Genomic DNA, 24,087 nt, shown 5'->3' on the forward strand with positions numbered 1-24,087 from the left:
GTCAAATTTAAATAACATATATGAAAGTGTTTTTTATGCTGTTACTGGAAATAAAAGCTCTTTAATTAGTTAACTGAGATAAGTGAGATAGGATACTAATATACAAAGTTTTAATAGTCCCAATATTGGCCCAATAGCTATATGGGCAATGATACTGTGTATTTAAATTAATTTTAATTTAAAAATAATAAATATATTATTATATAATCTTCAGTAAATAAAGACCATATAGAAAAAGTGAACCTCTCCCCTTCATCCTCCCCAAGTTCTACTCTTCTCTCCAAAAGACTTCTAAGAATTTGACATCTATCCTTCAAGATCTTTTTCTGTGTACATACAGACACATATATGAGGCCTCTGCAGATATTCTATTTTTGTTTATTCCATAAATGGGATTATACAGAATGTATTCTGCAGGTGGCTTTTTGTTCTTTTTTACAATGTTTTGGAGGGCTCTGTACGTTGATTGGTATTCTTTTTTTATTTTTATTTTTCAAAGAAAGCCTCGAGGCCCCCTGCTGTAGGTTCACAGTGACTCGTCCCAGGCAGTTAGACTCACTGTCTATTGAACTTGGGGCGGATGTGCCAGGCAACTCCCAAGGTTCAGAGGCACCTTAGGCTTTACCATCAATGGGCTTTATATTAGGGTGTAGACACCAGGGCTTTCTACCTGGCTTTACATTAGGGTGGTTGCCTTAGAGACAAAGACCTGCCTTCTAGGAAGACCCAGTGAGCAGTAAGACCACAGCCAGCATCTGTAACTTTAAGACTTGGTTCCTGAGAGCTGGCTCTGCTCCTTTACCGTCGACACAGCATACGAGGTCAGCTCATGCCCCATACCCGAAGCCAGTTGCCATCTGTTTCCAGATATGCTCAGAGGTAACCCAGATCTAAGGCCTTTTAAAGAACACAATAACTTTGTTTCTACTAAAAAGTTGGCTTCCTTAATTGGTTCTTTTCTGGGTTTATTAATCTTGCCTGTTTATTAAACACATGTTGCTTAGTCTTTGTAAGCAGGATTAAAAAATGAAGAGATTCAGAATGTTTAACTTTGTGTAGCCCCGGGCTCAGACCTCGTAAGTATTGGATGGAGTTGATAAAAATACAGGTCCTGAATATATGACCTTGTGGGGTTAGACAGTCATCTTTTCTTATGACACATCGGCTAAATTCTGGCTTCACCAAACTCTGAGCTGAAGGGCACGATACCAAGGTTTTGCTTTTGATTTGAGCTCCTTTGAAAGGGACTGATTGATGCTATTTAGAAACTAGGCAAACTACACGGTGAATTTTATTTAATAACTCTGTTAAATGTTTTGAGTCATTGCTTTTTTTACTCAAAAGGAAAAAGCCAGTGATAGTTTACATTATGATCTTTTAAGAAGTAAAAAATAAAACACCCAGGTAGATGGATAGGAGACGGGAAGAAGGAAGAACCTTGCAACCCAAACCATCTTATTAAATGCTGACTGGCATTGACTTCAAAAGCATGGGGTGAGAATAGTCTGGAGCATAGCTTCATCAGTGAGCACTCCGAGGTCCGAAGACTGAGATGTACTGAGAGTAAGTGCCAGCACTTCAACCCTCATCAAACAGAGGGACTTTTGCCATGGAAGGTGATCAAGGGACTTGTTTGGAGGTGGAAGGGATCCTCTCTCCCTTCTTACCCTTTGAGAACAGGAAGGGGAAAAGAGTGGGCGATAGGTGTGGAGAGCCTGCTGGTTTGTCAGAAGGCGAATTGATAAACATGCCAGAGACAAAGTACTTCTGACTCTTCAACAACAGTTCAGGCTGCATGTGGTGGCTCACGCCCGCAATCCTAGTGCTTTGGGAGGCCAAGGCAGGAGGATCACTTGAGGCCAGGAATTTGAAATCAGCCTGGGCAATATAGTGAAACGCCATCTCTACAATTTTTTTTTAAAGATATATAGCCAAGCATGGTGGCAGACACCTGTAGTCTCAGCTACTCAGGAAACTGAGGCAGGAGGCTCTCTTGAGCCCAGGAATATTAGAGGCTGCAATGAGCTACAGTTGTGCCACTCTATTCTAGGCTGGGCAGCAGAGTGAGACCCTGTCTCTAAAAAGCAAAATAAAAAAAATTTTTAAAAACACAGTAATTCAGTAAGCAGCATGTAGTGGTTGGGGTGGGATTTGTCCTAAAGTGGCTCCTAATGAGAACATAATGAAGGCTCGGGTGAAATGGTCCTTAATTTAGAATAGATGTCATTAGCATACTTCTCTTTTCAGCTTTTCTCCCTAGTCTGTAGGTATTTTTAATTAGCCCTTAAAAAGCATGTGCAGTTACCTGTTTGCTCTCCTGTGCCTGTGCTGAAAGTGGAAATAAGCCAGACAGAGCCCACTGCAGCCTTTTAGTTCTACAATCTGCTTGTCAAGCACCTCCAATTCTCTTTACTCATTTTTTTTATTTTAAGTAACACTTATCTCTTACCAAAATGCTATATAGTAGTTTTTAACAAAATTACTTTGATGGATTGTCTCTTCCTTGCCTACCTCCTGGACTATAAATTCCTTGAAAGTAGATATCTTTGGGTCTTTTATTCACTTACATTTGTCCCCAGCACTTAGAACAGGGCTTGAAATATAGAAATGTTCAATAAATATTTCTTGAATGCATGAATGAACAAACCACAGTCCTGGTTTTATATTTGTATGTGCCAAAAGGCTGATAATAGAAATATTTTTAAAAAAATTTTAGGAGCTTTCTTTGGGAAAGCAAAAATTCACCTCAACGTCTTTCCTCTCTCCATATCTAGAGTCTACACAGCTCTGCAAAGTATAGGGCTGTGGTCAGCTGACTGGACAGGCAGATTCCAAGCAGGGCATAGTAGCCAGACTGGAACATGACTCATTGTGCTCACTGCTGAAGACTTTACTGAAAGGCAGTGGGATTTAGTAACACAGGGGGGTTTCAAAAGAAGGATACAGTGGCTCAACTTAGTGAATGTTCCACCTGAGTAAGTCTTGTGGACTTGGAAATGCAATTCATTCATGTGCTTCATTATGTGAATGAACTCCAGGCTTAAACAGTCGTAAGAGACTGCTGTCTTTAACCATAAATCCAATTAATATGACACAATGGAACTCTTAGGCAGACTAGATTAAACCGAGCTCTCTAGCAGTTTCTGCCATTGAAAAGCTGCACAGAAAGCCCAGTTACCAGCTTAGTGATGCTGGAATTGGAACCAGGGAACATAGTTCTAGGACTTAGATGCTGGATAGCCCAGGCTCTGACCGCTGGATGTGCCCTCCACAGCTGGGATCTTTATGCCCACATTGGCCTCCAGAGGCTGCTATGGGACACCTGCCTCCAGGCAGGACACCCTCTAGTCTCTTGGGATGGAGCAAATGGCCAAAATTTGTTTCTGAAACGCCCCCTTGTTTATGCTTCTGTGGGTGATGAATACAGTCCGTGAAATATGTCAATACTTCAGTCAAGTCTTGCTCTGGCCTAGGAATTGTATTGTCTACTGACCCTTAGATTAGAGATGCATGCAGTCAATAGATAATTCTTGAGTATTCTCTCCAAGTTAACGAACACAAATGGTTCTTCTCTGATCCATTGGGTGACCTGACTTCATAGTTTAACTCTTCAGAAGGAACCCATTTCTCTTTGAAATGTTTGGAATGCCCTTTGAAAACTGGCACAAGACAAGGATGCCCTCTCTCACCACTCCTATTCAACATAGTGTTGGAAGCTCTGGCCAGGGCAATCAGGCAGGAGAAAGAAATAAAGGGTATTCAATTAGGAAAAGAGGAAGTTAAATTGTCCCTGTTTGCAGATGACATGATTGTATATTTAGAAAACCCCATCGTCTTAGCCCAAAATCTCCTTAAGCTAATAAGCAACTTCAGCAAAGTCTCAGGATACAAAATCAATGTACAAAAATCACAAGCATTCTTATATAACAATAACAGACAAACAGACAGCCAAATCATGAGTGAACTCCCATTCACAATTGCTACAAAGAGAATAAAATACCTAGGAATACAACTTACAAGGGATGTGAAGGACCTCTTCAAGGAGAATTACAAACCACTGCTCAAGGAAATAAAAGAGGACACAAACAAATGGAAGGACATTCCATGCTCGTGGATAGGAAGAATCAATTTCGTGAAAATGGCCATACTGCCTAAGGTAATTTATAGATTCAATGCCCTCCCCATCAAGCTACCAATGACTTTCTTCACAGAATTGGGAAAAACTACTTTAAATTTGATATGGAACCAAAAAAGAGCCTGCATAGCCAAGACAATCCTAAGCAAAAAGAACAAAGCTGGAGGCATCATGCTACCTGACTTCAAACTATACCACAAGGCAACAGTAACCAAAAGAGCATGGTACTGGTACCAAAATACATATATAGACCAATGGAACAGAACAGAGGCCTCAGAAATAACACTACACATCTACAACCATCTGATCTTTGACAAACCTGACAAAAACAAGCAATAGGGAAAAGATTCCCTATTTAATAAATGGTGCTGGGAAAACTGCATATGTAGAAAGCTGACTGGATCCCTTCCTTACACCTTATACAAAAATTAATTCAAGATGGATTAAAGACTTAAATGTTAAACCTAAAACCATAAAAACCCTAGAAGAAAACCTACGCAATACCATTCAGGACATAGGCATGGGCAAGGACTTCATATCTAAAACACCAAAAGCAATGGCAACAAAAGCCAAAATTGACAAATGGGATCTAATTAAACTAAAGAGCTTCTGCACTGCAAAAGAAACTACCATCAAAGTGAACAGGCAACCTACAGAATGGGAGAAAATTTTTGCAATCTACCCATCTGACAAAGGGCTAATACCCAGAATCTACAAAGAACTTAAATTTACAAGAAAAAAGAAAAAACCCATCAAAAAGTGGGCAAAGGATATGAACAGACACTTCTCTAAAGAAGACATTTATGCAGTCAACAGACACATGAAAAAATGCTCATCATCACTGGTCATCAGAGAAATGCAAATCGAAACCACAATGAGATGCCATCTCATGCCAGTTAGAATGGCGATCATTAAAAAGTTAGGAAACAACAGATGCTGGAGAGGATGTGGAGGAATAGGAATCTTTTACACTGTTGGTGGGAGTGTAAATTAGTTCAACCATTGTGGAAGACAGTGTGGCGATTCCTCGAGGATCTAGAACTAGAAATACCATTTGATCCAGCCATCCCATTACTGGGTATATACCCAAAGGATTATAATTCATGCTACTATAAAGACACATGCACACATATGTTTACTGTGGCACTATTCACAATAGCAGAGACTTGGAACCAACCCAAATATCCATCAATGATAGACTGGATTAAGAAAATGTGGCACATATACACCATGGAATACCATGCAGCCATAAAAAAGGATGAGTTCATGTCCTTTGTAGGGACATGGATGAAGCTGGAAACCATCATTCTGAGCAAACTGTCTCAAGGACAGAAAACCAAACACCGCATGTTCTCACTCATAGGTGGGTGAACAATGAGAACACTTAGACACAGGGTGGGGAACATCACACACTGGGGCCTGTTGTGGGAGGGGGGCTGGGGGAGGGATAGCATTAGGATAAATACTTAATGTAAATGACGAGTTAATGGGTGCAGCAAACCAACATGGCACATATATACCTAAGTAACAAACCTGCACGTTATGCACATGTACCCTAGAACTTAAAGTATAATAAAAAAATTAAAAATAAATAATTATGCCTTCAAATGTCCACTTTAAATATGCCAATTATGTTTCAATAAAAATATTTTAAAGAAAAAAAAGAAATGTTTGGAATGCCATTCTATCTTCCCCATCCACTGCCTTTGCCGTCAAGCAGTCTCCTTATGTGGATGGATTTGCTTTCCTAAGCAGCCTCTCCCACAGAGAGATGAGTGAAGTTGTTTTTTGATCCAAATGCTCCGATCCCTGGCAATTTGTTTCCTCCTATAAATTAGTGAAATTCATGAATTGCCTTTTGAGTGTGTATGGCCACCTTTAGTGAACTTGAACCGTTCAACTTGTCCCTCTAGAGCTTGCTTATTGTGGGTAAGGAGAAGTGGGAAAGTCACTATGGGATTGAGAGAGCTGCCACCTAAGATAGATTTACTCTGCATCTCTGTGAGGGCTCCTCAGTCTGTTCCCAACACCACAGCCTCTCTTGTGTGAGGTCATTGACTTTTACAGTCTCTTGGCCTCTTATGCTCTCCACCCAGTAGCTTTCATTGCCCTGCCTGGGTTTGAGGCCCAACCCATGACATAGATACCTTTGGGAGGTGAAAAGCTGAATTAGCAAGAGGCCAGACAGAATGACACAGACAAGCCTGTCTTTCTGGAAAGCCATTGTTCTCATGTCAACTCTTGAGAAATGTGTCTCTAAGATTTCAGCCAGGAAACTTATAAAGCCCATGCTCTTAACCTGTGGGGCAGAAGATCCCAGGTCAGAGGCTCCTTCCAGGACAGGGCCAGCATGGAAAAGCCGCTGTTACTATTTTCAAGACAACAGGGCCACTGAGAAATGTTTAGAACAAAGCTTTGGTGATGCAGAATCATTCACACTTTCAGCACATTAATGAAAGGAAACTCAATTATATTAGCTATGCTTTGTACCACTTTGTTTATTAAAACCAGGACATGAGCAATGCATTTTAGAAAATTTTTCAGTAAGTCTTGAAATAACAAAGGATTTCTTTGTGTAACTCAGTTTGTAATACCAGTGCTGTCCAAAAGAGATATGTGAGCCACATATGTGACTTAAATTTTTTGGTAGCCATATTTAAAAAAATGGAAACAGGTGAAATGAGTTTTGAGCTTGTTTTACTGATCCCAATATATCCCAAGCATTATCATTTCAATATGGAATCAGTATAAAAATTATTAATGAGATATTTTACATATTAGTTTTTGTTTTTACTTTTTTGTGAGGGGGGATACTAAGTCAAGACTCAATGTATTTTTTTTTTTTTTTTGAGGTGGAGTCTTGCTGTGTCACCTAGTCTGGAGTGCAGTGGCGAGATCTCGGCTCACTGCAAGCTCCACCTCCCGGGTTCACGCCATTCTTCCGCCTCAGCCTCCTGAGTAGCTGGGACTACAGGTGACCGCCACCACGCCTGACTAATTTTGTTTTTGTATTTTTAGTAGAGATGGGGTTTCACCGTGTTAGCCAGGATGGTCTCGATCTACTGACCTCGTGATCCACCCACCTCAACCTCCCAAAGTACTGGGATTACAGGCGTGAGCCACTGCGCCTGGCCCAGTGTATCATTTTTAAAGAGCATCTCAATTAGAACTAGCTGTGCTTCAAGTTCTCAGTAGCCACAGGTAGCTAGTGGGCGGCTACTATATAGAAAGAAGAGTGTAGTCCTAAGCATTTTCTATACCATGGACTTTCTGCAGTTTTGAATTCTAACGCTAGGAACTCATCATAAACTCAACTTGACCTGAGGTTCTCAGTATGGATGGCAAAGCTCATGTTAATGTGCTAATAATCTGCCACACTAGTCTCCTTCCTGGGCTATTCCTGCTTCCACTATGTTTTGTATACACAATTAGGATGATCCCTATAAAGTTGAAGTTAGATACCATCACTTCTCTGCTCAAAACTTTTACATGGCTTTACATCCCAGTCATTACCATGGCTTACAACGCCCCACACAGTCTGATCCCTGCCTACAGCATTGGTCTCATTTCCTACAATTCTCTCCCTCGTTTGCTCCATTACTCATCTCAGCCACATGGCGTTGTTGCTGCTCCTTGACTGTGCCAAGCACACTTCTGCCCCATTCGCTTCTCCCCTTGTGCTAGATCTCTTTCCCCAACATCTTCCTATGGATTACCTTGGAATTCCTGCACAATGTCACTCCTCAGAGAGGCCTTCCTAGAGCACTCCATATAAAATAGCCCCCAAAGAGGGCTTCTCTTAAGGCCCCTTCTCATGATGCTATAGTTTCACCCTCTTCTTACCTGCTTTATTGCTTTTCATAGCACTTGTTTGTTAGCTAGTTTATTTTCTACCTCCCTCAGCCCCACACCACAGGAGGTGAGCTCCATGAAAGGAGGGACTTCCTCTGTTTCATTTGGAGGCACTGGGGACCCAGCAATAGAATCTGGAATGCAGTAGGTGCTCAACAAATATTGGTAAGTGAAAGAATAAAGGAATGAATCCAATTTTGGTGAGAGATGTTTCTGGGTATTACGGATTCCCACAACAATAATAGATTTATATCTAAGGTCCTTATCTGAGCTTAGTTCTCAAACCAAGCAACTGTTTCCCCAGTGGTAAATACTCTCCTGAACGAAACGCAATGGACATGCATTCATCCAGGTCATTCAGCCCTGCCTGGTGTCTCGCTTCCTGATCCCCTTATTGCACTTCTTATTAGTGCAGCCATTATCTCACCTTTTACAGGCCAGATTAGACATGTTTGGTTTTATTTGATGAATTGTAAATCGATAGTCATCTCACACAGCAGTTCCCAACCTTTTTGGCACCAGGGACTGCTTTCATGTAAGACAACTTTTCCACAGACTGGGGTTGGTGGGACAATGTTTTCAGGATGATTCAAGTGCGTTGGGTTTATTGTGCACTTTATTTCTATTATTATTACATTGTAATATATAATGAAATAATTATAGAACGCATCATAATGTAGCATCAGTGGGACCCCAGTCCCACCTGGGGGTGATGGGAGACAGTGACAGATCATCAGGCATTAGATTCTCATAAGGAGCAGGCAACCTAGATCCCGCACATGCACAGTTCACAACAGAGTTTGCACTCCATGAGATTCTAACGCAGCAGCTGATCTGACAGGAGTCGAAGCTCACACAGTAATGCAACTGAAGGGGAGTGGCTGTAAACACAGAAGAAGCTTTGCTCGCTCGCCCACCACTCTCCTCCTACTGTGTAGCCCAGTTCCTAACAGGCCATGGACTGGTATCAGTTGATGGCCCAGGGGTGGGGGACCCCTGTTCTAACTAATCCTACATGTGTTGCTTTGCTCATGGCTCCTGCTTACAGCACCTCGAGTTGCTTAAAACTAGATCAATAATCTCTGTTAAGGAAGTCCAGCCTTGTGACTATCTGGTTGTCCTTCTCTTTAATAGTATGCACACATTCCCTTCAGAAACTCGGGGAGGACCCTGGCATTTGTGTTTGGGCATTGGAATTCACAATAATTTCCCTGTCCAGGTTGGGTGCTCACAGCCATGAGGAGTTGCTAAGTAAACATCTGCTCTCAGCAGGGCCCTCTGAGGTCAGGCACAGCCATCAACAGTGGCTGCATGCCTCTCATGCTTCTGAGTTACCTTTGTCCTGCTTCTGAGAAGATCAGCCACTTCAGAATGAACCAATTAATACAATCGCTAGGTGCCCTTCTGTAGTACCTCTGTGAGGTTGTGAAGGACTGCCCTGATGAACCTCCACTTCCCTGTAATTCCCTATAAGATCTGCAGCACAAAGCTGTGAAGGTGCTGGTCAGGGGTGGAATGCAACTGATGCTGTCACCAGACTCTAATCCCAATATCTCCCAGATATTCCACAGATACCACATTCTAACCAGAATAATCTGCATAATCTAAAGGGTTTATGATATGTAGCTGTGGGAGTAGACCAATATGAGCCCACAGAAGCCTGCATACTTGGAACCACTCGGTGGGATCAATGTCATTAGGAGACACAACTATAAATGCTGTCATTCAACCCAGCTTGAATGAATAACAAAGAACAGGCTCCAAGAGGATAAAGAACAGAGCATCTCCTTGGTAAGTATTCTAAATATGTAATATAAGTATCACGAATTCTGATTAGTTGTAAGATAAAGCTAAAAAATCTTTTTTATATGAACATAGAAAAGTATAATGGTCTTTGTGAACTAGCTGTCAGAATTAGGCAAATTATTTAGAATTTATTAAAGGCTGTGTGACCCATTTTCTTTTTGTTGTTGTTGTTGTTTTTGTTGTTGTTGTTGTTTTGTTTTTTTTGCATGGCAGAGTCTAGGCTCAAATGTCACTTCTTCAGAGAGGCTTTCTCTGACCATCCTAAGCAAAGGTCTTCCCTGTTATTTTCTGTCCTGTACACCGTTTGTGTCTTTAATAGCATGTATTGTAAGCTATAACTAAACATTTGTTTTCTTGTTTCTTACCTGTGTTCCTGACAAGATTAGAAACTCCACAAAGGCAACAGAATGTGTTTATTTTATTCACCCTTATATACTCAGGAACAGGTACCATACTTGGCCCATGAAGTACCTAAAAATATTAGTTGAATGAATGATTTAGTGACAGTCTTTCAACAAATATCCCTAAACAAAAATGACCAAATCAAGATAAAGTATCATCATTATCAACAGTGAAATTGATATCACTGTTGTCAATATCAATTTCAAAAGTCTAAATTATTTTGAAAGAGGCAGTTGACTAATGCAATCTAGGAGTTAAAACAGGTTAATTCTTGAAAGGTCAGTTATTCTAACTGGGCAAATAATATTTTGTGTTCTAGAATTTTACATTCATGTAATACTGATTTATTAAAGTTTATAAACTTTGCCAAGCTTTACCCAGAGAGGACAAGAGCAATGAGGATGTTGGCTTAACTAGATCCAGGAGTGTGAGCTAATGTTAGATTAGAGGTCAATTAATGGATGACTCTACCTGTCAGATTAGGACATCAAGCTTCATTCAATTCAGTTCCACAGATTTTTATCAATGACTTTTAGTACTCCAGGTGACATGAATCAAATAGGGTTCTATAGTCAATAAACTCAGTCTATCAGAGAGAGACAAATTTGACAATTTTGACAGTCACTCAAATAGAAGCATGGACACCATGATTTAGTCACTCAGAAGAGAGGCAGCTCGCTTCCCTGGTATGCTGGGGAAGACTTGCCAAATGATATGATTTCCACCTTAGGGCCTTGGCACCTGCTGTTCCCTCTTCTGGAACAGATTTTGGCCTCAGATTTTCCAGATCACCTCATAACACTTCAGGTTACCTCCTCCATCACTATTTATCTATCTGGTTTCTTCTTGGCACTTACCATTATCTGCAATTATCTTGATATTTCCTTTTTACTTGTTTATTGTCTGTCTTACCCCTCAAGAACATAAGCTCTGTGAGAGCAGAGACCTGGTCTTTGTGCATTAGGGGTTTATGCACGGTGCCTAGAAATGTGACTGAGACATGGTAGGAAATGGAGATGTCTATGGAGTCACCGAGGGGCTCACAGCAATAGGGAGTCATTGGAACTTCTCACTTGCAAAATGATACGACAGAATTGCTTTGGAAAAATCATCCTGGCAATGAGGTTTGTCAGAGTGATTGGATGGGGAGAGAGCCAATGAATGGGGAGACAGAGTTGGGGTAAGAAAATCATTTAGAAGATACCCGTAGTAACTTAGACGTGAGTGATATAAGTAAGGATATGAGTTGTGGTAAGAAGCATGAAGAGGCAGGTCGAATTCAAGACATAAGTTGAAAGAAGAAACCGCACTCACGCGGGCCTTCTTATGAATCCTAAGGCAGGCCTAGCCCTGTCCTGCTCAGCTTTTGTAGTTGTTCCTTCTTCTTAGACCCTTTTCCCCCAGATCTTTGCATTTTATTTAGATCTCTGCTCATGTGTCACCTTATTAAAAAGTTTTTTTCCTGATCACCTTGTCTTAAAAGCATCCTCCCCACTCATGCCCTGATTTTGCTTTTCTTCCAGGGACATTCACCTCCTGCCATTACATTGTTTACACTGCATTATATTACACATTACATGTAAGCTCCCTGAGGCCAGCAGGGCAAAAACTCATTCTACCTTGTTTGCTACTCTATTTTCAATGAATGGCATATAACAGGAGCTCAGCACGTATTTGTTGAACCAATTGATACGCAAATTAGATTAGATATAAATATGGTTAATGAGAGAAACTGTCAAGGGAGACCTTGGGTCATTAGGAAATTAAAATAACAGAAATAGGGAGCTTGGTAGGAATTACAGGTCCATGAGAAAAGCTCTTCATTAGAACAGATTCAGCTAAGCCTCTATTTTGCAGCATCAGTGTCTGAAACATAGCAGGCCATCAGTTAACCTAGGTAAATAAAAGAATACCTTATTTGCCCTTCCAATTACTGTATGTCAGGAAATTAATAAAAATTACATCCTCAATGAATAATTTTCCTTCTTCAGATATTTTACTAATGCATATTGATTTTACTAGTGAGGCTTTGCTAGATTTAACTAAGCCATCTGTACCACAGATTCTTTTAAACTACTTCCTTTAGGATTTCCTTGGGGAATACAATTAACATCTTAACTTATAACCATCTAGTTTGGATTAATAATGCCCTGATTTCAATAGTACGTAAAAGCTTTGCTTCTCTGGAGTGTCATTCTCTCACTCTTTTGTGCTGTTATTGCCATGCAAATTACATATTATATATTATATGCCCATCACATAGATTTTAATTATTGTTTTATGCAGTTGTCTTTTAAATCAGATAGAAGAAAAAGGAGTTACAACCATAAAATACCATCTTTCATATTTACTATGTACTTATCTTTACCAGTGCGCTCTATTTCTTTATGTAGATTTGAGTTACTGTCCAGTGTCCTTCCATTTCAGTCTGAAGGACTTCATTTAATACTTATTTTCTGTACGACATATTTGCTAGTTTTCACTCACGTCCGTGTGAAGAGACCACTAAACAGGCTTTGTGTGAGCACCAAGGCTGTTTATTTCACCTGGGTGCAGGCAGGCTGAGTCCGAAAAGAGAGTCAGCGAAGGGAGATAGGGGTGGGGCCGTTTTATAGGATTTGGGTGGGTAAAGGAAAATTAGTCAAAGGGGGTTGTTCTTTGTCGGGCAGGGGCGGGGGTCACAAGGTGTTCAGTGGGGGAGCTTTTGAGGAAGATTGAGCCAGGAGAAGGAATTTCACAAGATAATATCATCAGTTAAGGCAGGAACAGGCCATTTTCACTTCTTTTGTGACTCTTCAGTTGCTTCAGGCCATCTGGATGTATATGTGCAGGTCACAGGGGATATGATGGCTTAGCTTGGGCTCATCCATGTCTTCTTATATTAATAAGAAAAATAAAATGAAATAGTGGTAAAGTGTTGGGGCGGCAAAAATTTTTGGGGGGTGGCATGGAGAGATAATGGGCGATGTTTCTCAGGGCTGCTTCCAGCGGGATTAGGGGCGGCGTGGGAAACTAGAGTGGGAGAGGTCAAGTTGAAGGAGGATTTTGTGGTAAGCGGTGATATTGTGGAGTTGTTTGAAGGAGCATTTGTCATATAGAATGATTGGTGATGTCCTGGATATGGTTTTGGATGAATTGAGAAACTAAACAGAAGACACAGGGTGCGAATTAAGAGAAAGAGAAAAACAGGTATTAAAGGACTAAGAATTGGGAGGACCCAGGGCATCCAATTAGAGAATGCACAAGGGGGTTCAGCATAATTACTTGCTTGGTTGGTGAGTTTTTAGGCTCTATCCAAGTTTTTGGGGTGCAGATCAAGTTGAGCTGGTGTCTGGAATGGGACTGGGGCCTAATAAAAAGGCGTATCAATACAGGAGCTCAGATGGGCTGTAACCTGTAGCATTCCAAGGACAGGCCCAAATTCTGAGAAGGGAAAGTGGTAAAAGTGTTGTCCAGTCCTTTTTAAGTTGGTGGCTGAGCTTGGTGAGGTGCTTTTTTTAAAAGACCATTAGTTCACTGAATAACAAGAGCCTGAGAAACTGCTTGGGTGATTTGACTAATAAAAGCCGGTCCGTTATCGGACTGTGTAGAGGTGGGAAGGCCAAACCGAGGAATTATGTCTGACAGAAGGGAAGAAATGACCGTGGTGGCCTTCTCAGACCCTGTGGGAAAGGCCTGTACTCATCCAGTGAAAGTGTCTACCTAGACCAAGAGGTATTTTAGTTTCCTGACTCGGGGCATGTGAGTAAAATCAATTTGCCAGTCCTGGGCAGGGGCAAATCCCTGAGCTTGATGTGTAGGGAAGGGAGGGGGTCTGAACAATCCCTGAGGAGTAGTAGAACAGCAGATGGAACACTGAGAAGTAATTTCCTTGAGGATAGATTCCCATGATGGAAAGGAAATGAGAGGTTCTAAGAGGTGGGCTAGCGGCTTGTAACCTACATGGAAGAGGTTACGAAATGCCGACAGAATAGAATGGGCCTGTGAGGCTGGAAGGAGATATTTTCCTTGGTCTAAGAACCATTTGCTTCTTTGTGGGAAGAGATTGATAGGTGGAAGTTTTAGTTGGGCAGTAGGTGGGAGTGGCCAGATGAGAAGAAGAAAAACTGCTGTGAGGAAGAGAAGTTGGAACGCTAGCTGCTTCTTTAGCTACCTTATCAGCATAAGCATTGTCTTGAGCAGTGGGATCTGATGCCTTTTGATGGCTGCTTTTTTAGCTACTTTATCAGCATAAGCATTGTCCTGAGCCATGGATCTGATGCCTTTTGATGGCCTTTGCAGTGAATGACTCCAGCTTCCTTTGGAAGTAAAGTGGCTTTGAGAAGCATTTTTATTAAAGAGGCATTAATGATGGAGGACCCTTGAGTAGTGAGGAAACCTCTTTCAGCCCATATAACAGCATGGTGATGCAGGATATGGAAGGCATATTTAGAGTCAGTAAAAATATTGACATGTAGTCCCTTTGCAAGAGTGAGGGCCCAAGTTAAGGCAATGAGTTTAGCTTGCTGAGAGGTAGTGGAGTGGGCAGAGTGGCAGCCTCAATGACAGATGTGGAAGATACTATAGCATAGCCTGCCTTTGCTGGTGAGTGGCGATTAGGCCTGGTGGAACTGCCATCAACAAACCAAGTGTAATCAGGGTGAGGAACAGGAAAGAAGGAAATATGGGGAAATGGAGTGAATGTCAGGTGGATCAGAGAGATAGTCATGGAGGTCAGGTGTGGTATCAGAAATAATGTGGGAGGTCGGATTGAAGTCCGGGCCAGGAACAATGGTAATTGTGGGAGACTCAACAAAGAGTGAGTTTAGCCAAAGGAGCCAGAGGGCAGAAAGTATGTGCATCAGATGTGAGGAAGAAAATAGATTTAGGAAGTTATGAGAACTGTAGAGAGTGAGTTGAGCATAGCTTGTGATTTTGAGGGCTTCTAAAAGCATTAAAGCAGCGGCAGCTGCTGCATGCAGACGTGAGGGCTAGGCTAAAAGAGTAAGGTCAAGTTGTTTGGACAGAAAGCCTACAGGGTGTGGTCCTGGCTCTTGGGTAAGAATTCTGACCACACTAACCATGCCTAGGAAAGGAAAGGAGTTGTTGTTCTGTAGAAGGGATTGGGGTTTGGGAGATTAGTTGGACACGATCAGCAGGGAGAGCATGTGTGTTTTTATGAGAATTATGCTGAGATAGTAACAGATGAGTAAGAAATTTGGGCTTGACTGAAGTAATGAGGGCTGTCTGTGAAGCCTTGTGGCAGTACAGCCCAGGTAATTTGCTGAGCCTGATGGGTGTGAGGGTCAGTCCAAGTGAAAGCGAAGAGAGGCTGGGATGAAGGGTGCAAAGGAATAGTAAAGAAAGCATGTTTGAGGTCCAGAACAGAAGAATGGGTTGTGGAGGGAGGTATTGAGGGATAGGAGAGTATATGGGTTGGCACCATGAGGTGGATAGGTAAAACAATTTGGTTGATAAGGCACGGATCCCGAACTAACCTGTAAGGCTTGTCCGGTTTTTGGACAGGTAAAATGGGGAATTGTAAGGAGAGTTTATAGGCTTTAAAAGGCCATGCTGTAACAAGGGAGTGATAACAGGCTTTAATCCTTTTAAAGCGTGCTGTGGGATGGGATATCGGCATTGAGTGGGGTAAGGGTGATTAGGTTTTAATGGAATGGTAAGGGGTGCATCATCCATTGCCAAGGAGGGAGTAGAGGTGTCCTATACCTGTGGGTTAAGGTTGGGGGGTATGAGAGGAAGACACGAAGGAGGCTTTGGGTTGGGAAGAAGGGTGGCAATGAGATGTGGCTGTAGTCCGGGAATAATCAGGGAAGCAGATAATTTGGTTAAAATGTCTCGGCCTAATAAGGGAACTGGGCAGGTGAGGATAAATAAAAAGGAGTGTATAAAAGAATATTGTCCAAGTTGGCAACAGAGTTGGGGAGTTTTAAGAGGTTTAGAAGCCTGGCAGTCAATACCCACAACAGTTATGGGGGCAAGGGAAACAGTCCTTGAAAAGAAGGTAATGTGGAATTGATAGCTTCAGTATTGATTAAGAAGGGAACAGACTTATCCTCCACTGTAAAAGTTACCCAAAGCATCTGTGATGGTCCTGTAGGCTTCTGAGGTGATTGGGCAGTATCAGTCTTCAGCTGCTAAGCCGAGAAGATCTGGGAAGGAGTCAGTCAGAGAGCCCTGGGCCAGAGTTCCAGGGGCTCTGGGAGTGGCTGCCAGGTGAGTTGAACAGTCCAATTTTCAGTGGGGTCCCGCACAGATGGGAAACGGCTTAGGAGGAGTCCTGGGCTGCAGGCATCCTTGACCCAGTGGCCAGATTTCCAGCACTTGTAGCAAGATCCTGGGAGAGGAGGTTCTGGAGGAACCGCTGGCAGCTGCGGTTCAGGCGTTTGGAGTTCTTGTGTGCTGGAGATGTGGCTGGGGTTTGTCTCACAGTGGAGGCAAGGAATCGCAACTCAGAAATACGTTGCTACTTGGCTGCCTCTACTTTATTATTGTACACCTTGAAGGCGAGGTTAATTAAGTCTTGTTGTGGGGTTTGAGGGCTGGAATCTAATTTTTGGAGCTTCTTCTAATATCAGGAGTGGATTGGGTAATAAAATGCGTGTTGAGAATAAGACGGCCTTCTGGCCCTTCTGGGTCTAGGGTGGTAAAGCATCTAAGGGTTGTTGCCAAATGGGCTACGGACTGGGCTGGGTTTTTATATTTGATGAAAAAGAGCCTAAATGCGATCTGATTTGGGAGAGGTCAGATAAGGAAAAAACAGCATTAACATTGACTATGCCTTTAGCTCCAGCCGCCTTTATTTTTTTATTTTTATTTTTTATTTTTGAGATGGAATCTCGCTCTGCCACCCAGGCTGGAGTGCAGTGGCACAATCCCAAGGGAGGTCCCCTGATTCGAGTCTCGGCACCAAATTTCACTCGCGTCCATGTGAAGAGACCACCAAACAGGCTTTGTGTGAGCAACAAGGCTGTTTATTTCACCTGGGTGCAGGTGGGCTGAGTCCAAAAAGAGAGTCAGCGAAGGGAGATAAGGATGGGGCCGTTTTATAGGACTTGGGTAGGTAAAGGAAAATTAGTCAAAGGGGGGTTGTTCTCTGGTGGGCAAGGATGGGGGTCACAAGGTGCTCAGTGGGGGAGCTTTTGAGCCAGGATGAGCCAGGATGAGCCAGGAGAAGGAATTTCACAAGATAGTATCATCAGTTAAGGCAGGAACAAGCCATTTTCACTTCTTTTGTGGTGGAATGTCATCAGTTAAGTCAGGAACAGACCATTTTCACTTCTTTTGTGATTCTTCAGTTACTTCAGGCCATCTGGATGGGCAGGTCACAGGGCATATGAAGGCTTAGCTTGGGCTCAGAGGCCTGACACTGGTGACAAATTCTTTCAGTTTTTAAAATCTGGGAATATCTTAATTTCTCCACTTTTGAAGGACGTTGAATTCTTGGTTGGCAGTCTTTCTTTCAGAACTTTGACTATGGCATCCTACTGCTTTTTGGCCCCCATGGTTCCTTATAAGAAATCAGCTGTTAATCTAATTGAGAATCCCTTATACGTGATTAGTCATTTATCTGTTGCTGCTTTCAAGATCCTGTCTTTGTCTCAGGTTTTAGCACTTTAATTATGATCTGTCTAGGTGTGAATCATTTTTAGCTTATCCTACTTGGAAGGACAAGCTATTTATCCTGTTTTTGTTTTGTTTTTAGCATCTGGGATGTGTACATTAAAGTTTTTGTCAAATTTGGGAAGTTTTCACCCATTATTTTTTCATATATTCTTTCTGTTCTTTTTTCTCCTCTCCTTCTGAAACTCTCATTATTCGTATTTTGGGATGCTTGATGGTGTCTCACAGGTCTCTGAGGCTCTGTTCATATTCTTTCTTCTTTTTTTCTTTGTTTTCCTCAGACTGGATAGTCTCAATTGACCTCTTAAAGCACAGCAATTCTGTCTTCTGCCTGCCCATATATGTTGTTGAACTACTCTAGTGATTTTTAAATTTCAATCATTGTACTTTCTTCTTAAAAAATTTCTGACTTTAAAGTTCAGGGGTACATGTGCAGGATGTGCAAGTTTGTTACATAGGTACATGTGTGCCATGGTGGTTTGCTGCATGGATCATCTCATTGCCCAGGCATTAAGCTCAGCATTCATTTGCTATTCTTCCTGATGCTCTCCCTCCTCCCATCCCACATCCTCTGACAGGCCCCAGTGTGTGTTATTCCACATCCATGTGTCCATGTTTTCTCATCATTCAGCTCCCACTGAAAAGTGAGAACACGCGGTATTTGGGTTTCTGTTCCTGCATTAGTTTGCTAAGGATAATGGCCTTCAACTCCAACCATGTCCCTGCAAAGAACGTGATCTCATTCCTTTTTATGGCTGCATAGTTTCCATGGTGTATATGTACCACTTTTTTTTTTTTCATCCAGCCTATCACTGCTGGCCATTTAGGTTGATTCCATGTCTTTGCTATTGTGAATAGTGCTGCAGTGAACATATATGTCCATGTATCTTTATAATAGGACAATTTATAGTCCTTTAGATGTATATCCAGTAATGAGATTGCTAGGTCAAATGGTATTTCTGGCTCTAGGTCTTTGTGGAATTGTCACACTGTCTTCCACAATGGTTGAACTGATTTACACTCCCACTAATAGTGTAAAAATATTCCTTTTTCTCCACATATTGCCAGCATCTGTTGCTTTTTGACTTTTTAATAATATCCATTCTGACTGGTGTGAGATGGTATCTCATTGTGGTTTTGATTTGCATTTCTCTAATGATCAGTGATGAGCTTTTTTTCATATGTTTGTTGGCTGCATGTATGCCTTCTTTTGAAAAGTGTTCATGTCCTTTGCCCACTTTTTAATGGGGTTGTTTTTGTCTTGTAAATTTGTTTAAATTCTTTATAGATGCTGGATATTAGACCTTTGCCAGATAGACAGATCATAAAATTTTTCTCCCACTCTGTATATTATCTGTTTATTCTGTTGATAGTTTCTTTTGCTGTGCAGAAGTTCTTTAGTTTAAACAGATTCCATTTTTCAATTTTTGCTTTCGCTGCAATTGCTTTTGGTGTCTTCGTCATGAAATCTTTGTCTGTGCCCATGTCCTGAATGGTATTGCCTAGGTTTTCTTCTAGGGTTTTTATAGCTTTGGGTTTTGTATTTAAGTCTTTAGTCCATCCTGAGTTGATTTTTGTATATGGTGTAAGAGAGGTATCCAGTTTCAATTTTCTGCATATAGTCAAGTTGTTCTCCCAGCACCATTTAATAAATAGGGAGTCCTTTCTCCATTGCTTGTGTTTGTCAGGTTTGTCAAAGATCAGATGGTTGTAGGTGCGCAGTCTTATTTCTGGGTTCTCTATTCTGTTCCATTGGTCTATGTGTCTGTTTTTGTACTGGTATCTGCTGTTTTGGTTACTGTAGCCTTGTAGTATAGTTTGAAGTCAGGTAACAGGCTTTGTTCTTTTGCTTAGGATTGTCTTGGCTATTTGGGCTCTTTTTTGGCTCCATATAAATTTTTAAATAGTTTTTTCTAATTCTGTGAGGAATGTGAAATGGTAGTTTAATGGGAATAGCATTGAATTTATAAATCACTTTGGGCAGTATTGTCATTTTCACGATATTGATTCTTCCTATCCATGGGCATGGAATGTTTTTCCATTTATTTGTGTCATCTCTGATTTATTTGAGCAGTCGTTTGTAGTTCTCCTTGAAGAAGTCCTTCATTTCCCTTGTTGGCTGTATTCCTAGTTATTTTATTCTTTTTGTGGCAATTGTGAATGGCAGTTCATTTGTGATTTGGCTCTTGGCATATAGGAATGCTAGCAATTTTTGCACATTGATTTTGTATTCTGAGATTTTGCTGAAGTTGCTTATCAGCTTAAGAAGCTTTTGGGATGAGATGAGGGGGTTTTCTAGACATAAGATCATGCCATCTGCAAACAAAGATAGCTTAACTTCCTGTCTTATACGAAAACACTTTATTTCTTTCTCTCACCTAATTGTCCTGGCCAGAACTTCCAATACTTTGTTGAATAGGAGTGGTGAGAGAGGGCAAACTTACGTTGTGCTGGTTTTCAAGTGGAATGCTTCTGGCTTTTTTCTATTCAGCATGATATTGGCTGTGGGTTTGTCATATGTGGCTGTTATTATTTTGACATATGTTCCTTCAATACCTAACACGTTTTTAACATGAAGCAGTGTTGAATTTTATTGAAGGCCTTTTCTCCATCTTTTGAGATAATCATGTGGTTTTTGTCTTAGTTCTGTTTATGTGATGAGTTACATTTATTGATTTGTGTATGTTGAACTAGCCTTGCATCCCAAGGATGAAGCCTACTTGGTTGTGGTTGATAAGCTTTTTGATGTGCTGTTGGATTTGGTTCGCCAGTATTTTGTTGAGGATTTTTGCATTGATGTTCATCAAGGATATTGGCCAGAAGTTTTCCTTTTTTTTTCTTGTATCTCTGCCAGATTTTGGTATCAGGATGATGCTGGCCTCATAGCATGAGTTAGGGAGAAGTCTCTCCTTTTCAATTTTTTTTGAATAGTTTCAGTAGGAATTGTACCAGCTCTTATCTGTGCCTCTGGTAGAATTCAGCTGTGAATCCATCTGGTCCTGGGCTTTCATTTATTGATAGGCTATTTATTACTGCTTCAATTTTGGAACTCATTATTGGTCTGTTCAGGGGTTCAATTTCTTCCTGGTTCAGTCTTGGGAGGGTGTATGTGTCCAGGAATTTATCAATTTCTTCTAGATTTTCTAGTTTCTGTGCATAGAGGTTTTTATAGTACTCTCTGATGGTTATTTGTATTTCTGTGGGGTCAGTGCTAATATTCCCCTTATCATTTCTGATTGTGTTTATTTGAATCTTCTCTCTTTTCTTCTCTATTAGTCTAGCTAATGGTCTATTTCATTAATTTTTTCAAAAAACCAGCTCCTGGATTCATTGATTTTTTTGAAGGGTTTTTCGTGTCTCTATCTCCTTCAGTTCAGCTCTGATCTTGGTTATTTCTTATCTTCTGCTAGCTTTGGGGTTTGTTTGCTCTTGGTTCTCTAGCTTTTTAATTGTGATGTTAGGTTGCTAATTTGAGATCTTTCTAGCTTTTTTATGTGGGCATTTAGTGCTATAAATTTCCCTCTTAATGCTGCTTTAGCTGTGTCCCAAAGATTCTGGTATGTTGTATCTTTGTTCTCACTAGTTTCAAAGAACTTGATTTCTGCCTTAATTTCATTATTTACCCAAATGTCCCTCAGGAGCATGTTGCTCAATTTCCATGTAGTTGTATGGTTTTGAGTGAATTTCTTTTTTTTTTTCTTTTTTCTTTTTTTGAGACAGAGTTTTGCTTGTTTCCCAGGCTGGAGTGCATTGGCGCAATCTCAGCTCACCACAACCTCTGCCTCCCAGATTCAAGCAATTCTCCTGCCTCAGCCTCTCCAAGTAGCTCGAATTACAGGCGTGTGCCACCACGCCCAGCTAATTTTGTATTTTTAGTAGAGATGGGTTTCTCCATGTTGGACAGGCTGATCTTGAACTCCTGACCTCAGGTGATCTGCCCACCTTGGACTCCCAAAGTGCTGGGATTACAGACATCAGCCACCACAACTGGCCTGTGAATTTCTTAATCTTGAGTTCTAATTTGATTGTGCTGTCATCTGAGAGACTGCTATGATTTCAGTACTTTTGCATTTGCTGAGGAGTGTTTTACTTCTGATTATGTGGTCAATTTTAGAGTAAGTGCCATGTGGTGAGGAGGAGGATGTATATTCTGTTGTTTTTGGGTGGAGAGTTCTATAGATATCTATCAGGTCCACTTGATCCAGAGCTGAGTTCAGTTCCTGGATATCTTTGTCAATTTTCTGTCCTGATGATATGTCTAATATTGCCAGTGGGGTGTTAAATTCTGCCACTATTATTTTGTGAGAATCTAAGTCTCTTTGAAGATCTCTAAGAACTTGCTTTATGAATCTGGGTGCTTCTATTGTATATATATATATATATATATATATATATATATATATACATACACACACACACCTATACATATACATGTATATATATTAGCTCTTCTTGTTGAATTGAACCCTTCACCATATGTAATACCCTTCTTTGTCTTTTTTTATCTTTGTTGTTTTCAAGTCTGTTTTGTCAGAAACCAGAATTGCAATCCCTACTTTTTTTCTGTTTTCCATTTGCTTGGTAAATTTTGGTAATTTCGGTAAATTTGGTAAATTTTCCTCCACTCCTTTATTTTGAGCCTGTATGTGTCTTTGCATGTGAGATGGGTCTCTTGAAAACAATACACCAATGAATCTTGGTTCTTTATCCAGCTTGCTATTCTGTGTCTTTCAATGAAGATATTTAGTCCATTTACATTTAAGGTTAGTATTGTTATGTGTGGCTTTAATCCTGCCATCATAATGCTTTGCAGACTTGTTTATGTGATTGCTTCACAGTGTCACTGTTATGTATACTTCAGTGTGGTTTTGTAGGGGCTGATAACAGTTTTTACTTTCCATATTCAGTGCTTTCTTCAGGAGCTCTTGTAAGGCAGGTCTGATGGTAACAAATTCCTGCAGCATTTGCTTGTCTGAAAAATATCTTATTTCTCCTTCACTTATGAAGCTTTGTTTGGCTGGATATGAAATTCTGTGTTGGAAATTATTTTCTTTAAGAATGTTGAGTATTGCCCCCTAATCTCTTCTGGCTTGGAGGGTTTCTGCTGAGAGGTCCACTGTTAGTCTGATGGTCCTCCCTTTGTAGGTGACCTGGTCCTTCTCTCTGGCTGCCTTTATCATTTTTTATTTCATTTCAACCTTGGAGAATTTGATGATTATGAGTCTTGGGGATGATCTTCTTGTGGAGAATTTTACTGGGGTTCTCTGCATTCCCTGAATGTGAATGTTGGCCTGTCTTGCTAGGTTGGGAAAGTTCTCCTGGATGATATCCTGAAGTATGCTTTTCAAATGGATTCCATTCTCCCCATCTCTTTCAGATACCCTAGTCAGTCATAGATTAGGTCTCTTTATATAATCCCATACTTCTTGGAGGTTTTCTTCATGCCTTTCATTCTTTTTTTATCTATTCTTGTCTGCTTGTCTTATTTCAGAAAGATAGTCTTTAAGCTCTGAGATTCTTTCCTCCACTTGGTCTGTTCTGCTATTAATACTTGTGACTGCATTGTTAAGTTTTTATAGTGTATTTTTCAACTCCATCAGGTCAGTTATGTTTCTAACTCTACTGGATATTATGGCTCCTGCCCCTTCCTATGGACACATTCAGGCTGGCAACAGGTCAGCTCCTGCATTGTTTTATCATGATTCTTAGCTCCTTTGCATTGGGTTACAACATTCTTCTTTAGCTCAGTGAAGTTCATTTTTATCCGCATTCTGAAGCCTACTTCTGTCATTTCAGCCATACCAGCCTCAGCCCAGTTCTGACCCCTTGCTGGAGAAGTGCTGCACTCATTTGGAGGAAAAGGGACACTCTGGCTTTTTGAGTTTTCAGTGTTTCGTTGTTGATTCTTTCTCATCTTTGTGGGCTTATCTACTTTCGATCTTTGGAGTTGCTGACCTTTGGATGGGGTTTTTGTGGGCCTTTTTGTTTTTGTTGTTTGTTTGTTTGTTTTTCTTTTAACAGTCTGGCCACTCTTTCATAGGCTGCTGCAGTTTTCTGTGGGCCCATTCTGGACCCTAGTCACCTTGGTTTTTCCCCTACCAGGAGGTATCACCAGTGAAGGCTGTGAAAAAGCAAAGATGGCAGCCTGCCCCTTCCACTGGAAGCTCCTCCATCCCAGAGGGTACTGACCTGTTGCCAGCCTGAATGTGCCTGTAGGAAGTGACTGGAGACCCTGGTCTTTCAGTCAGGAGGAATGGGATCAGGGATCTGCT

The sequence above is a fragment of the Symphalangus syndactylus genome, chromosome 12 (assembly GCF_028878055.3).
Source record: "Symphalangus syndactylus isolate Jambi chromosome 12, NHGRI_mSymSyn1-v2.1_pri, whole genome shotgun sequence".
Classification (NCBI taxonomy): domain Eukaryota; kingdom Metazoa; phylum Chordata; class Mammalia; order Primates; family Hylobatidae; genus Symphalangus; species Symphalangus syndactylus.